Source organism: Pseudoliparis swirei, chromosome 8, assembly GCF_029220125.1.
Source record: "Pseudoliparis swirei isolate HS2019 ecotype Mariana Trench chromosome 8, NWPU_hadal_v1, whole genome shotgun sequence".
Lineage (NCBI taxonomy): Eukaryota > Metazoa > Chordata > Actinopteri > Perciformes > Liparidae > Pseudoliparis > Pseudoliparis swirei.
Genome location: NC_079395.1, coordinates 5,448,626 through 5,462,420, shown reverse-complemented (window position 1 = coordinate 5,462,420; position 13,795 = coordinate 5,448,626).

Below are 13,795 nucleotides of genomic sequence, written 5' to 3'. Positions count from 1 at the left end.
CTTGTGCCTTGCATATTATCTTCAGCCTTCTGCCTCCATCTGTTGACCACATTTGGAACTCCCCCCCCCCCCAGTTCCCCTCCTGCAAACACATTACCAGGCTCATCCTGTTGCGCTCCATTGTGGCCTGAAGGTGATCTCTACTGATGTGTTCAAAAGCAGCAGGAAGCCACAAGTTGAATCTGGTGGCTCCCGAAAATAACCTGCCATAAAACGCGTCGCATCTGATTCTCTTGCAGCTTGTCGGCCTCACACGGAGCGTCTCGCTCGGTGCAGTTTCATGGCCTATGCTGTTAATTCTCGGTATGTATTGGCACATGATACTGTTGGCACTGCTATTGTGCGTTATGCAATGAGGGATGGATGTGACACAAGATGTGCCTAAGGTCTCCCTGTTTTTTGGCAAATGGCCGACCTAACATGTAACTCAACTGTCCAACATAATCTGAGTTATACATCAGAATATGTAGGATATCCGGCATGTATTCAAAGAGAGTTGAGTGATCTAATTAGCTTCTCAGAGAGTGTATTTGAAAACACAATTAATCGGGACTATAGATGAAAAATAACCTCTTGGATAACTTTTACGGGGAAGTTTTTATTAAATGAGCACTTTCCCTGATCAAATAAACCACATTTTTTGAAAAAAAGTGTCTTTTACATGTAAAAGTGCAATTATAACGTCCCTTTTCTTTGAATAAATGGTACTCACTGAAATTACATTACATTAAAGTGTAAGTTTGTTTCAGTGAACTACACAATGACCTTATGGTTATTTGAGCATGGCATCTCCCGACTGATTCGTTAAATATCTTTCTCCGAATAATCCGCGCAGGCCTCCGAGAGCCACCCCAGGACGCTTGAATTCTCCATGAATATCGGAGCAGTCGAGTTTCATCGACACCCAGCGAGACTAAATGACACGGAGAGCCGACGTTTATGAAACCCGTCTGAATTATTGATTCTCCTTTTTGCTTGCAGAGGACTGAATCTGAATTTCTGGCTGTTTCTCCCCCCCATTTTTTTACAAAGGTCCCACTATCAAACACCCTCAATCCCACAGTGTCTCTAAAGACTAGATGGAGTCAGTGTACCTAGTGTAAATGTACCCATCGACCTCAGATGACCCCAGAGAAACATTCCTCAGGAGATACGTGCCACACACACACTGAATGGAGTCACGGTGCATTGCTATTGATCAGATAATAAACCCGCAGTTGCATAAAAGATGAGTTTATACTGGCATTCAGACTTCTCGTACTTCCAACTTGAGCCTTGTCATCCTAATAATTCAAGTATGTGTGATGAGTTGGACAGAACCAGCAGTGACATCGTGCCAGCTGACAAGAAAATACACATAAATCCCAATAAATATGGAGCTGTGCCTCCCTGCCTGTCACTGGACCTCTATTTCATCAAGAAGTGATGCCCTCACTCCCAGTAGTCATACATCTATTCTGTTGTTCCTCTCATCTGCACCAGCGGAGGCCATCTGAATTTGTTGCACAACGACAATAGATCATTATTATTGATTATAAGTCAAACAACTCTCCCTGTTGGAAATGCCATATACTGACTTTTACATCATTCATTTCCTGTGTGCTGTTATTTACGTCTCTCCCGATGACGCTCGGCTCTCATTCCATTTGAAGTTATCAAAACTTTCTCACTGCCACTTTTTGTAACACCCTGTTCTGTGTCTTTCTCCCCAGTGTCTCTTGATTGGTTATTCTCTTCACCTGCCCTCAGCCACTCCTCTGCCTCCCTGATTGGTCATTCCCTTCACCTGCCCTCAGCCACACCTCTGCCTCCCTGATTGGTTAATTCCCTTCACCTGCCTTTAGCCACTCCTCTGCCTCCTTGATTGCTCATTCCCTTCACCTGCCCTCAGCCACCCCTCTGCCTCCCTGATTGCTAATGCCCTACACCTGTGGTTTCCCCCCTTATATATTCTCCCATTCTTCCCTTGTCAGCTGCCAGATTGTCGTTGATTCCTGTCGTAAATTTCCCATGTTGTTAGTCTTTACTAGTGTTGTTTTACGAGATGTGCCGACGCTTCGAAGCGTGTGTCGAGTAATGGAGGGGGCGTTTCCTCGAAGCGTGTATCGAGGCTTGCTTCATTTAGGGGAGGAGCCAAAAATGATGACATCCGAAGCCTCGCTGCCCGACTGTACCACGTGACTGCTTCGGGAAGTGGTTCAGATATTGCCGGGAGGTTTGACAGCAATATAAACCCCTCAGGCTCCATTCAACATGTGGGTTGTTGGTTGAGAGTTTGGAGAGTTTAGAGAGAGAGATAGTTTGGAGAGTTAGGAGAGTGAGGAGAGAAGGAGAGGTGATAAGATGGAACTGTTGAGAAACTGTTATTTCTGGGGAAAAAATGAATAAAATGTCCCCTGTCCTGTACATCACTGTCCAAGTTACACAAGCATATTCAGTCCCCTCTTCCTAGTTACACACACACACGTTCACTGTCCTCTGCCTGCTTAAGCCCATGCCATTTTCCTAAAGTGACATAATAACATTATTACACAACCTGCCGTATCATGATACTACCATTTTCTGAACATTTACACACACAGAATACATTCAAAAAATATTTTATTATGCACATATGTGATAATTTATGTACAGAAATGATTTGGTCATACATTTTTGTTATTCATAGTTATTCCCAACAGCCATAACAGACACAAAAATTCAATGCATCACATTATGTGATTCAGATACAGCTGCCTGTGATTATGCACTTGGCCAGTAGGTGGTTTCATGAGCACATGAATCTTTGAGAAATGAACCCTTTCTCGAACCAATTGGCTGAAGTGGTTCGATGCCTCATGAGGCTTCATCTCACCATCACTAGTCTTGACTGTGACTTGGCCTTCAACCTGAGTTCTATGTTTGACTTTTTCCTCAGTAAAGAATTTTTTGTTCCTCTGTACCTGGACTCCTCCTTTGTTCCTCTGCACCTGAGCTTTCACCCCACCACACCTGTGACACTTTTCTTTAATGTGACAATAATTACTCTGCTGTGTGTGTATAATTGTGTGTTTAAATTGGTTTAGGATGTTTTTGCGCTTTTCCACCCTGTGTTCTTTCTTGTATAAATATCCCGATGTTCATAAAAAAAATACCGGTTAAAACACAGGATTAACAAACTAATCTGTCACCCCACCTACCTTTGCACGCAATTTCTGTTTTAAGGATTCTGTTCAAAGCGGTCATTAAAGTCTGCATGAACAAAACACCCTGAATATGCACCATTTCTCCGACTTCCAATAGGTCTTTCACGCAGGGTTGAAAATAATTATTCAAAAGACAAACATCTTAAACCTGTCAAACATTCATTTAATAGACCGAAGGTGCGGCGGTTCGTTAATAAAGGACAAAAATGCATCGATTCCTCTGGGCAAACTTTGCACTAGCGACATGATCTCATGGGCAAACTGAGCCCACTGCAGATGGAAGAGATGAGTCCCCATTTATTCTCTTTTATATTGAGGCCCTCCAGCAAGCCGACGCAGACGCCTCGGCTTAAACTGCCATCTAAGGATGTGTAACTGGTGCAGAACAGAGAGCCACAGGACTCCTCTTGGAGGTTTCAGATAGCTGTGCCCGGAGCAGAACTCGCTGGCTGGTTTTGAAGAGCTCCTCTCGCTCCGGTCCAGGTTATTAAACCATTTCAAACACACTGAACAAATAACTCTAAATTCACTCTAATGGAGTGTATTTTCAGCAAGGGCAATCGGTCATTTCAGAACTGCTTTTCAGATTGCATCGGCATTTATTTTCACTTCCAAGATACAGTGCATCCGGAAAGTATTCACAGCGCTTCACTTTTTCCACATTTTGTTATGTTACAGCCTTATTCCAAAATGGATTAAATTCATTATTTCCCTCAACATTCTACACACAACAACCCATAATGACAAAGAGAAAACTGTTTTTTGCAAATTTTTGCACATTTATTAAAAATAAAGAACGAAAACATAACATGTACATAAGTATTCACAGCCTTTGCTCAATACTTTGTTGAAGCACCTTTGGCAGAAATTACAGCCTCGTCTTCTTGGTTATGATTCCACAAGCGTGGCACACCTACTTCTGGGCAGTTTCTCCCATTCTTCTTTGCAGAACCTCTCAAGTTCCATCAGGTTGGATGGGGAGCGTCGGTGCACAGCCATTTTCAGATCTCTCCAGAGATGTTCAATGGGGTTCAAGTCAGGGCTCTGGCTGGGCCACTCCAGGACATTCACAGAGTTGTCCCGAAGCCACTCCTTTGTTATCTCGGCTGTGTGCTTCGGGTCGTTGTCCTGTTGGGAGATGAACCGTCGCCCCAGTCTGAGGTCCAGAGCGCTTTGGAGCATGTGTTCATCGAGGATGTCTCTGTACATTGCTGCATTCATCTTTCCCTCAATCCTGACTGGTCTCCCAGTTCCTCCCGCTGAAAAACATCCCCACAGCATGATGCTGCCACCACCATGCTTCACTGTAGGGATGGTATTGGCCAGGTGATGAGCAGTGCCTGGTTTCCTTCAGACATGACGCTTGGCATTCAGGCCAAAGAGTTCAATCTTTGTTTCATCAGACCAGAGAATTTTGTTTCTCATGGTCTGAGAGTCCTTCAGGTGCTTTTTGCAAACTCTAGGCGGGCTGTCGTGTGCTTTTTACTGAGGAGTGTCTTCCATCTGGCCACTCGACCAAACAGGCCTGATTTGTGGAGTGCTGCAGAGATGGTTGTCCTTCTGGAAGGTTCTCCTCTCTTCATAGAACAACGCTGGAGCTCTGTCAGAGTGACCATCGGGTTCCTGGTCACCTCCCTGACTAAGGCCCTTCTCCCCCGATCGCTCAGTCTGGCTAGGCGGCCAACTCTAGGAAGAGTCCTGGTGGTTCCAAACTTCTTCCATTTCCGGATGATGGAGGCCACTGTGCTCATTGGGACTTTCAATGCTGCAGACATCTTTCTGTACCCTTCGCCAGATCTGTGCCTCGATACAATTCTGTCTCGGAGGTCTATAGATAATTCCTTGAACTTCATGGCTTGGTTTATGCTCTGATATGCACCTTCTTCTTCTTCTTCTGTGGTGTTTTACGGCAGCTTGCATCCTTTAAGTTGCACTACTGCCATCTTCCGGTTCCTAGCTACTATACTTTCCCCATCAGTCCTGTTGCTCGCAATAATTGCATGAAACACCCTCTTCCCACACCACTCGACCCCCACTCCAATATACTCCCTATCTCGCTTCCCTTCATCCCTTGTCTCTCCATTTCTTCCAACATGACCTTCCTTTCTGACCTGTATTTATTGCATGTGGTGACAACATGTTGTACCGTTTCTGGAGCCTGGCAGCACTCACAAAGTCCAGTTGGGTGTTTCCCCATCACAAATAATGTGCTGCATAAATAGCTGTGCCCAATCCTCAATCTTGCCATTGTGACTTCTTCCCTCCTATTTCCTCCCCTGACTTTTACCCCCCTCACTTTACTCTGAATTGAGTACAAGTGTCTCCCCCTCGTCTCCTGGTCCCATTGACGTTGCCACACCCTGTTGATATTTTCCTTGATGATGCCCTTTCCCTCTGCTTTAGATAACTTAAGATCTACTTGTACTCTGTTTTCCTTTAGTGCTTGTTTGGCTAGCTTGTCCACTTTCTCATTCCTCTGATACCTACATGAGCCGGCACCCATAAAAATACTACTTCAATGCCTTGCTCCACTGCTCTTGAGCTCATTGTCAATATTTTAAACAGTAGATCTTGTCGCGTTTTGGACAGACCCGACTTCAGACTGGCGAGTGCCGACATGGAGTCACTGCACACAAGGACTTTGCCTGGTCTTTGTTTCTCAATCCACTCTAATGCCAAGACAAGTGCATACAATTCAACTGAATACACAGCCAGAAAATCCGAAGTGCGTTTGTATATTTCATAATGTTTGCTCGGGACTGAAACAGCAGACCCTGTACTGCCTGCAACTGGATCTTTAGAGCCATCAGTGAAAACCTGCACATGCTCTACGTATTTTCCAGCTGTGTACTCATAGAACTCACTCACTAGATCAGGATTCTTTTGTTTTACCTTAATCTGCAGCAACTCCATGTCTACCTCTGGTTCCTTCAGCAACCACACAGGAGTTATTGGCCAAATGACAGTAGGGATAAGCTCTATCTCAAAGACTCCTAGGCTTCTTGCTGCTGCTTCTCCTATCCAGCCAAAACTCGTCTTTGGCACTTTGTGCCTTTCCCAACATGCCTGCAGTACTTTTTTAGTTGGATGACTACCCTCATGACCTCTCAAATTTACCCAATAATTACCCAGCAGTTGCTTTCTGCGAAGACCCAGTGGCATTTCTCCGGTCTCTACTTGGATGGCGCACACAGGTGATGTTCTTACTGCCCCTATACAGATTCTCAAGGCCCTGGCCTGGATAACATCTAGCTGCTTAAGTGCGGTTTCTGAAGCTGACCCATATGCTACACTACCATAATCTAATCTGGATTTAATTAAAGCTTTGTACATGTGCAGTAGAGATGCAACCTCTGCTCCCGAATCCAACCCTACCAGACATCTCAATACATTAATTACTTTTTTACACTTATCGCTAACGTTTTTAATGTGGTCCTTCCATGTTAATCTGCTGTCAAAGTGTACTCCTAAGAAACGAAACGTCTCTACTATTTCTAAATTGCTCCCATACAGCTTCAGCTGACAGTTTCCCCTGGTTCTCCGTCTTGTAAAGAGCATTACTTTCGTTTTTTCTGCTGAAAATCTGAATCCCCATTTCTTCCCCCACAGTTCAACTTGCTTTATCCCTTCTTGCAATTTTTTAACAATATGTTCCAAGTTTCTACCCTTTTTCCATAGAGCCCCATCATCTGCAAATAGTGACCTTCCCACATCTGGTGAGACCTTTCCAAAGATGTCATTTATTGCAATGCAAAATAAAATAGGACTTACCACACTCCCTTGTGGTGTCCCATTTTCTACCTCAAATGTTCTTGATCTTTCAGTCCCTACTTTTACCTGGATAGTTCTTTTATCTAGAAATTCCTAACCCATTTAAACAGTTGCCACCCAATTGCTATGGAATGCATTTTAATCAATAGCCCTTCCCTCCATAGCATATCATACGCCTTTTCTACATCAAAAAACACTGCTGCCACAGTTTCTTTGTTAACCTGTGCCTTTCTTACCTCATCTTCTAAACATAGGATTGAATCCAAGGTTCCCCTACCTTTCCTAAATCCACTCTGGCACCCTACTAGTATCCGATGTTTCTCTACATAGTACATTAATCTCTCATTTACCATCCGTTCCATAAATTTGCATATATTCGACGTTAGCGCAATTGGCCTATAATTTGATGGGTTACTGGCATCTTTCCCTGGCTTCCTTATAGGGACAATCACAGCCTCCTTCCACCTTGCTGGTATGCTACCTTCCTCCCACACTTTATTATACAATGTTAACAATTTATTCAGCCCCTCTCCACTTAATTGTTTTACCATAATGTAACATATGTCATCATTTCCTGGGGCAGTCATTCCAGCTTTAGCAACTGCTCTTGTTAGCTCCCCTATTGTAAATGGTACACTTAGTTCATCTTCAGTATCCTCCTTCTTCCTCAAGGCCTCCCTATGTGTACATCTTGTTTCCTCTCTAGTTCGCTTCCCTTCCTCAGACAGATTATTATTGCTGTGTATCTTTACAAATGTACTAGCCAACATAACAGCTTTCTCTTTATTAGTCACCGCTACCTCTTCTCCATCTTTTAGTACAGGATAACTCCACTCTCTTCTGTCCCTCCCATCTTTCTAATCATTCCCCATATTTCTCCTACTGGTGTTGTATTTCCAACTGTCTCACAAAACTTCCTCCAGTATGTCCTCTTTGCCTGCCTTATTGTCTTTCTCACTAATGCCTGAGCTTTCTTGAACTGTATCATATACTGATAGTTATGGGTTCTTTTCATTAACTTGAATGCCCTGTTTCTATTTCTAACCGCCTCTTTACAAGTATTGGTCCACCATGGTACTGCTTTTCTACTTGCTTTTCCTTTACTTTTTGGGATGGACTCTAGAGCAGCTGCCCTAATGCCTTCTACGATCATATCATTTAGGCTTTCTATAGGCATATCACCATTAATCTTACTCAGATGCCCATCACTCTTTTCCTTAAATCTCTTCCAGTTGGCCTTCCCAAAGACCCATTATTACTCTGTGGCTTCTTCCACTACTGACATACGAATATTTATTTTACAAAATATCGGGTAGTGATCACTGCCTATAGTTCCCTCATGATATGCTTTCCAATCACACACTGCCGCAATGTTACTTGACACTAGTGTTAGGTCCAGCACAGACTCCTTTCCTGTGCTGACATTAATCCTGGTTTTACTCCCATCATTTATGCAGACTAAATTCCTAACATCTAATAGTTCTTCTATAGTTTGTCCATTGCCATCCGTACTTCCACTCCCCCATAATGTGTTATGTGCGTTGAAGTTTCCACACCATACTATACTTGTCCGATCTTGTCCTTCTATTTCTTCCAATTCTCTCAATTCTAGTTTTACACATGGATTATAATAATTCACAACCACAAATTTCTTCCTATCACTCCAAACTTCAACTACCACATACTCCCTTTCTTGCCCTATACCCAGTACCCTATGGGAATCCTTCTTTATAAAAGTAACACAGCCCCCTCCTTGTCCTTCTTTCCTATCTCTTCGAATTGATACATACCCATTTATTACAAAGTCCAATCTTGGCTTTAGCCACGATTCTTGTATGCACAGGACATCTGGTTTCTCCCTTCTGCTATCTATAAATTTCTTAAGCTCCTGCCCATTGGAAATTAAACTTCTTGCATTCCATTGAAGTATTAACATGATTATCACCCAATACATGCATGCTGGCTTGCCTGTACACTAAGACGGTCTCTCACTTCCTCCCATTTTAAACCTATCATATCAAGATGATGAACTGCTGCTTTAACAATTATTTGAATCCTTTCAGTTTTTGACTTAACCTCAGCAGTTGCATTTATCACCCCTGCTATGAAAGTCACCATCTTCTCCTTCTCTGCCCGTACCCTGACTTTATCATTTCTTTCTGCTTCCACTGCCATTTGGACTTTATTGATACCCTCCTCTGGCTTCTTCTCCTGCCTCACCAACTTAACTGCTTCTGCATAAGTTACATTTCCTTTCCTTCTTGTTTGTTGGACTTCCACCTCTCGCTTCATTGCTTCACATCCCCAATACGCAACACTATGTCTCCCACCGCAGTTGCAGCACTTTGGCTGAACTCCTTCTCCACACTTTCCATATTCATGTTCTCCTCCACACCTGGCACACCTTATCTTTCCTCTGCACACTTTTGCCACATGCCCAAATTCCTGACATTTGAAACACCTCACTGGTTTTGGTGTAAACTCCCTTACTCTGTATTTCACAAATCCACAATACAGTTCCAGGAATGTCTTTTCCATCAAACTCTACCAAAATTGTTTCCGTTTCCTTTTTCTCTATTCCTCTTGTCATTCTTTTAGCACTCTTAACTGCTCCATAGCGTACTATTAAGCTCGCCACCAGATCCTTCATATTCATACTCAAGGGTACTCCAGATATCACTCCTAGCGTCATTTGGCCTCTGTTCTCCCACTTTCACCACTTTAAGCACTTTTATCTGTCCAACCATGGCAAGTGTTTTTGCCTTATCAACTTGTTCCTTACTGTTGCACCCAATTAAGAGATTGCCATCTCCCAAGACCCTTGCATACTTCACTTCTCCCAATTGTGCTCTAATTACTTTAGTCAGCTTTAATGGATCAATTTTCTTAACTCCTCCTTCTCCTTCAAATCGTATCACTACATTCAGTAGTTCTGCCTTTGGTTCTCCAACTTCCTCTTCTTCACTCTCGGTTTCACCCAAATTCTCTTTTCCCCTCTTTTTCTTCTTCCTTGTCTTTTCCCACTCATTCTCCCTCCTGCCGCTTGCCTCTCTACCACTTAGCTCCATGCTATCACTATCTTCCTCTACTCCAGCCATCCTGACTGAAGCGTAAAAGTCAAACTTCTGGGTCGACTGTGACCACCTGTTACCTCTCTTCCTGTCTGACCAACTAAGCTGCACCAGAAACTTCCAAATCCAGCAAAAACTCACGCAAAATCAGCTCCACAGTCTCTCTCTTCAGACTTCGAGCGGAAGTTCGTGCTACCAGTCAAGTCTCGCCGGGCGGTTTGAATCCACAACAGTTCCCTTGTGAAATCCCCTGGCGAGTGCAGACATCTCTGATATGCACTGTCAACTGTGATACCTTATATAGACAGGTGTGTCCTTTCTCAATCATGTCCAATCAACTGAATTTAGCACAGGTGGACTCCAATCAAACATCTCAAGGATGATCAGTGGAAACAGGATGCACCTGAGCTAAATGTTGAGTGTCATGGCAAAGGCTGTGAATACTTATGTCCATGTTATGTTTTCGTTCTTTATTTTTCACAGATTTGCAAAAATTTGCAACAGTTTTCACTTTGTCATTATGGGTTGTTGTGTGTAGAATGTTGAGGAAAATAATGAATTTAATCCATTTTGGAATAAGGCTGTAACATAACAAAATGTGGAAAAAGTGAAGCGCTGTGAATACTTTCCGGATGCACTGTATATTGAGCGTTGGATAATGGCCGGCCTGGGAACAAGTAACTGGTCGATATTGATGCGTTTTTTCTTTGTAAGCAGGATCAGGTTTTGTCAAGGAGAAGCTCACACAGGTGTTTTGAATCTCAACACAGTTCACAAACGATTCTAAAGAGTCAATAATGAGCTGAGGGGAAGTTCTACGGACTATTGGACCCTATAACAAAAGCGTGAGATCCTTATCTACAGCAGCGAAATGAAAACAACACATTTAGTAGCAAAGCATTTACAAAAGCACTTTCTGTATGCACTGCCACTGTCTTACTTACAGATCACAGGATATTCATATGTGCTTCTTGCACATTGGGAATCTGGAGAATGTGAAGTTAAAGTTTACGGTTTAGAATTTCTATCTGAGTAAAAGCAATATAATTATGCTATGAGTTATGATTAGTCCTCTGGAGTCGTGGGCTAAAGTCTAAAGTTCCAACTAAGTGTTGCTAACTTGCTAATGCTATTTTTAACTGTGTGCATAGTTAATATTGTTAGTGTATATTGGATGGAGGATAATACTGCAGATAACACTATCGTGATAAAGCTTTAGGCCCACTGATGAATGTATAATATTCATAAATCTGCCATATTATAAAATTTACGAAAAATTAATAGTGTTTTCTCTTTACACATAAAAAAATGGACAATGAACCATGCACACAACTCGGAAACAATTGCATGTTAGTCTGGAATTTCGGACTCCAGACTGCAAAAGTGTTACATTTTAGTTTTCACTTAAATATAAATTCTTAATAGACCAGGACTGAAGTCCTAAGGATTGCTACTTTAAGTTCTGCCGATTCATTGTTACCCCAAGAGTTGTTGTTTGGGGTCCTGGAAACTTGTACCTAATATTGTTTTGTTATGACTTACCAATATGATTTTAAGCCTGATAGTTTCATAAAATGCTGCCCTACTTCTTCGTTTGGTGTTTGGATTTCTGTTATTGGAGTTTTAATTAAGTGTAAAAAGAGGTTTAAAGGAGGGTCAGACGTCATTGGGATCCAAGTGACAAATCACTATGTAGGAAAACATACTGGTTATTTCTTTGTCTGATAATTACTTTTTGGCAACCAAAGGAATAAATATGAATACATTAAATGTGTCTTTATTTTGGTGTTTTGGCGTTTAGTCACCTCCATCAAAGGTGCAAGATCAGTGAATTACCCTTAAATTAATCGCATATGGAAATTATTTATTTATTTGGAACACTAAATAGGAGTAGCACACTGATCCTGGTAAAGAGCTGCTTCCTATTTACACTGTTGGACAGCTGCTCATGTTAGAACATGAGGTTCTTTTCTAGGGGCATGGTGACCTCTTGTACAGTGACTTTGTGTACTGTACAAGTGACCGCACTGCATGTCGCTTTTATGAGACTAGTTGTTGCAAGATGATGGTGTGAAGAGCAATAAAAAGGAAACACCAATTTGATTCCATTTGCTGTGTTTGGTTTATTAGATGATTGCGCTCTAGTGACCTCTGGGGGGAGTTCGTATTATAGACTATTACAATGATTAAAGGGCAATTCACCTAAATGTCAATAAATAAATAAATAGTAAGAATTGTAACAGAAATGTGTGTGCAGTTAGTTGCCAAACACAAACCATACCCTCTCAATAAACGGTTATCCTTCACACTGTACATAATGTACAGGTAATGGAGCTATAGGTATAATTGTAATCATCCGACTCATGTGGAATCACTTTGTTAATTTTAATACATGATGTACTTATTTATAATGTACAGAGATTACATTCCCTACAGGTCCAGGTAATTCAGCACTAAGGACATTGGTGAGTAATTGATCTAATTGATATTTGGGCTTTTCTTAAAAGCATTCAAGTTAGGGATGTAAAAATGGGATGAATGACTGATGTCTGGAATAATGAAGGCACAACACACACACAAAATAGCTGTGGTTAAAACTGAATTGATTTTTTTGTTTGGCTCGATGTCAAAGCCTTCCGGTTGCATTAATGTTCCTCGCTCTGTGTTTTTTCAGATTAACCAAAGTAAATGAAAATGAGTTGTTGGAACTTTGGAAGGGTGTTTTTTATATTTATGTATTTTTTGACAGTTAATAAAATGTTCCCTTTCTTCAGCTTTTGTGTCTTAAATGGCAAACATCATGTCTGGTAAAGGAATATATGAGACAATGAAACGTTTCAGTTTAATAAAATACTACTAGTGCAAGCGACAACCCCTAACCTACCTCCCCTCTGCAGCTAAATGGAAGCGTCCACACACTGCAGAGTTACATTAACCACACCCCTTCTCATGTTGCAGCAAAACACTCGACATCGTTTTTTTCTGTTATTTTCCCAGAATACACCTGGAAAAGTAGAGTGACGAACGAATATACAGATGGGAAATTTCATATTTTTCTAAGAGCTGAGTCTTTTGAACCTATTCTCTGGGATGGACATTTTTTATTTGTTGATTTGCTTTATTGATCCCAGTTGTTTTATAGAGTATGCATGCAAAAATAAACCGAGAATAAAACAGTATGAATAAAAACATAGAACATATGTTCTATATTTATATATAGAGTATATCTGACACTATGAATTTCATGCTTGTGAGAGATTTTTAATACCGATTTGATTTAAAATTGGAAGTTATGTTATGGCTAACAAATAGAATACATGAGAAAATAAAGGAATATCTTTAAATTAAATAAATATCTGCATCGACTGACATGTCACGTTAACAAAAACGCGAAATGAAGCAGAACAGTTAAGATTCACAATGTATTTATGAGTTAACAATGCATTCAAATCTAAAAAAGAAGACATTAGACACATGTGTAGTTGACAGGAACATTTAGATTGGTTAGTTCCCTCTAGTTGTTATCTTTGATGTCACCCACTAACATTTTTGAAATATATAAAGTATGAATGAATGAAATCCAGCTGAAAATGTACAGAATTAAACTATACAAACATAATAAAAAGAAGTCGCCTATATCAGTGTAGCTTGCAAAAACAACTGCTAAATTGTCGTTCAGTTTGATTCCAATTGATCCGATCCTCGACGGAACGCGCATGAGCAGACGACAACAACAAAACAGACTCAGAGGGTGTTAGCGGAGTTAGC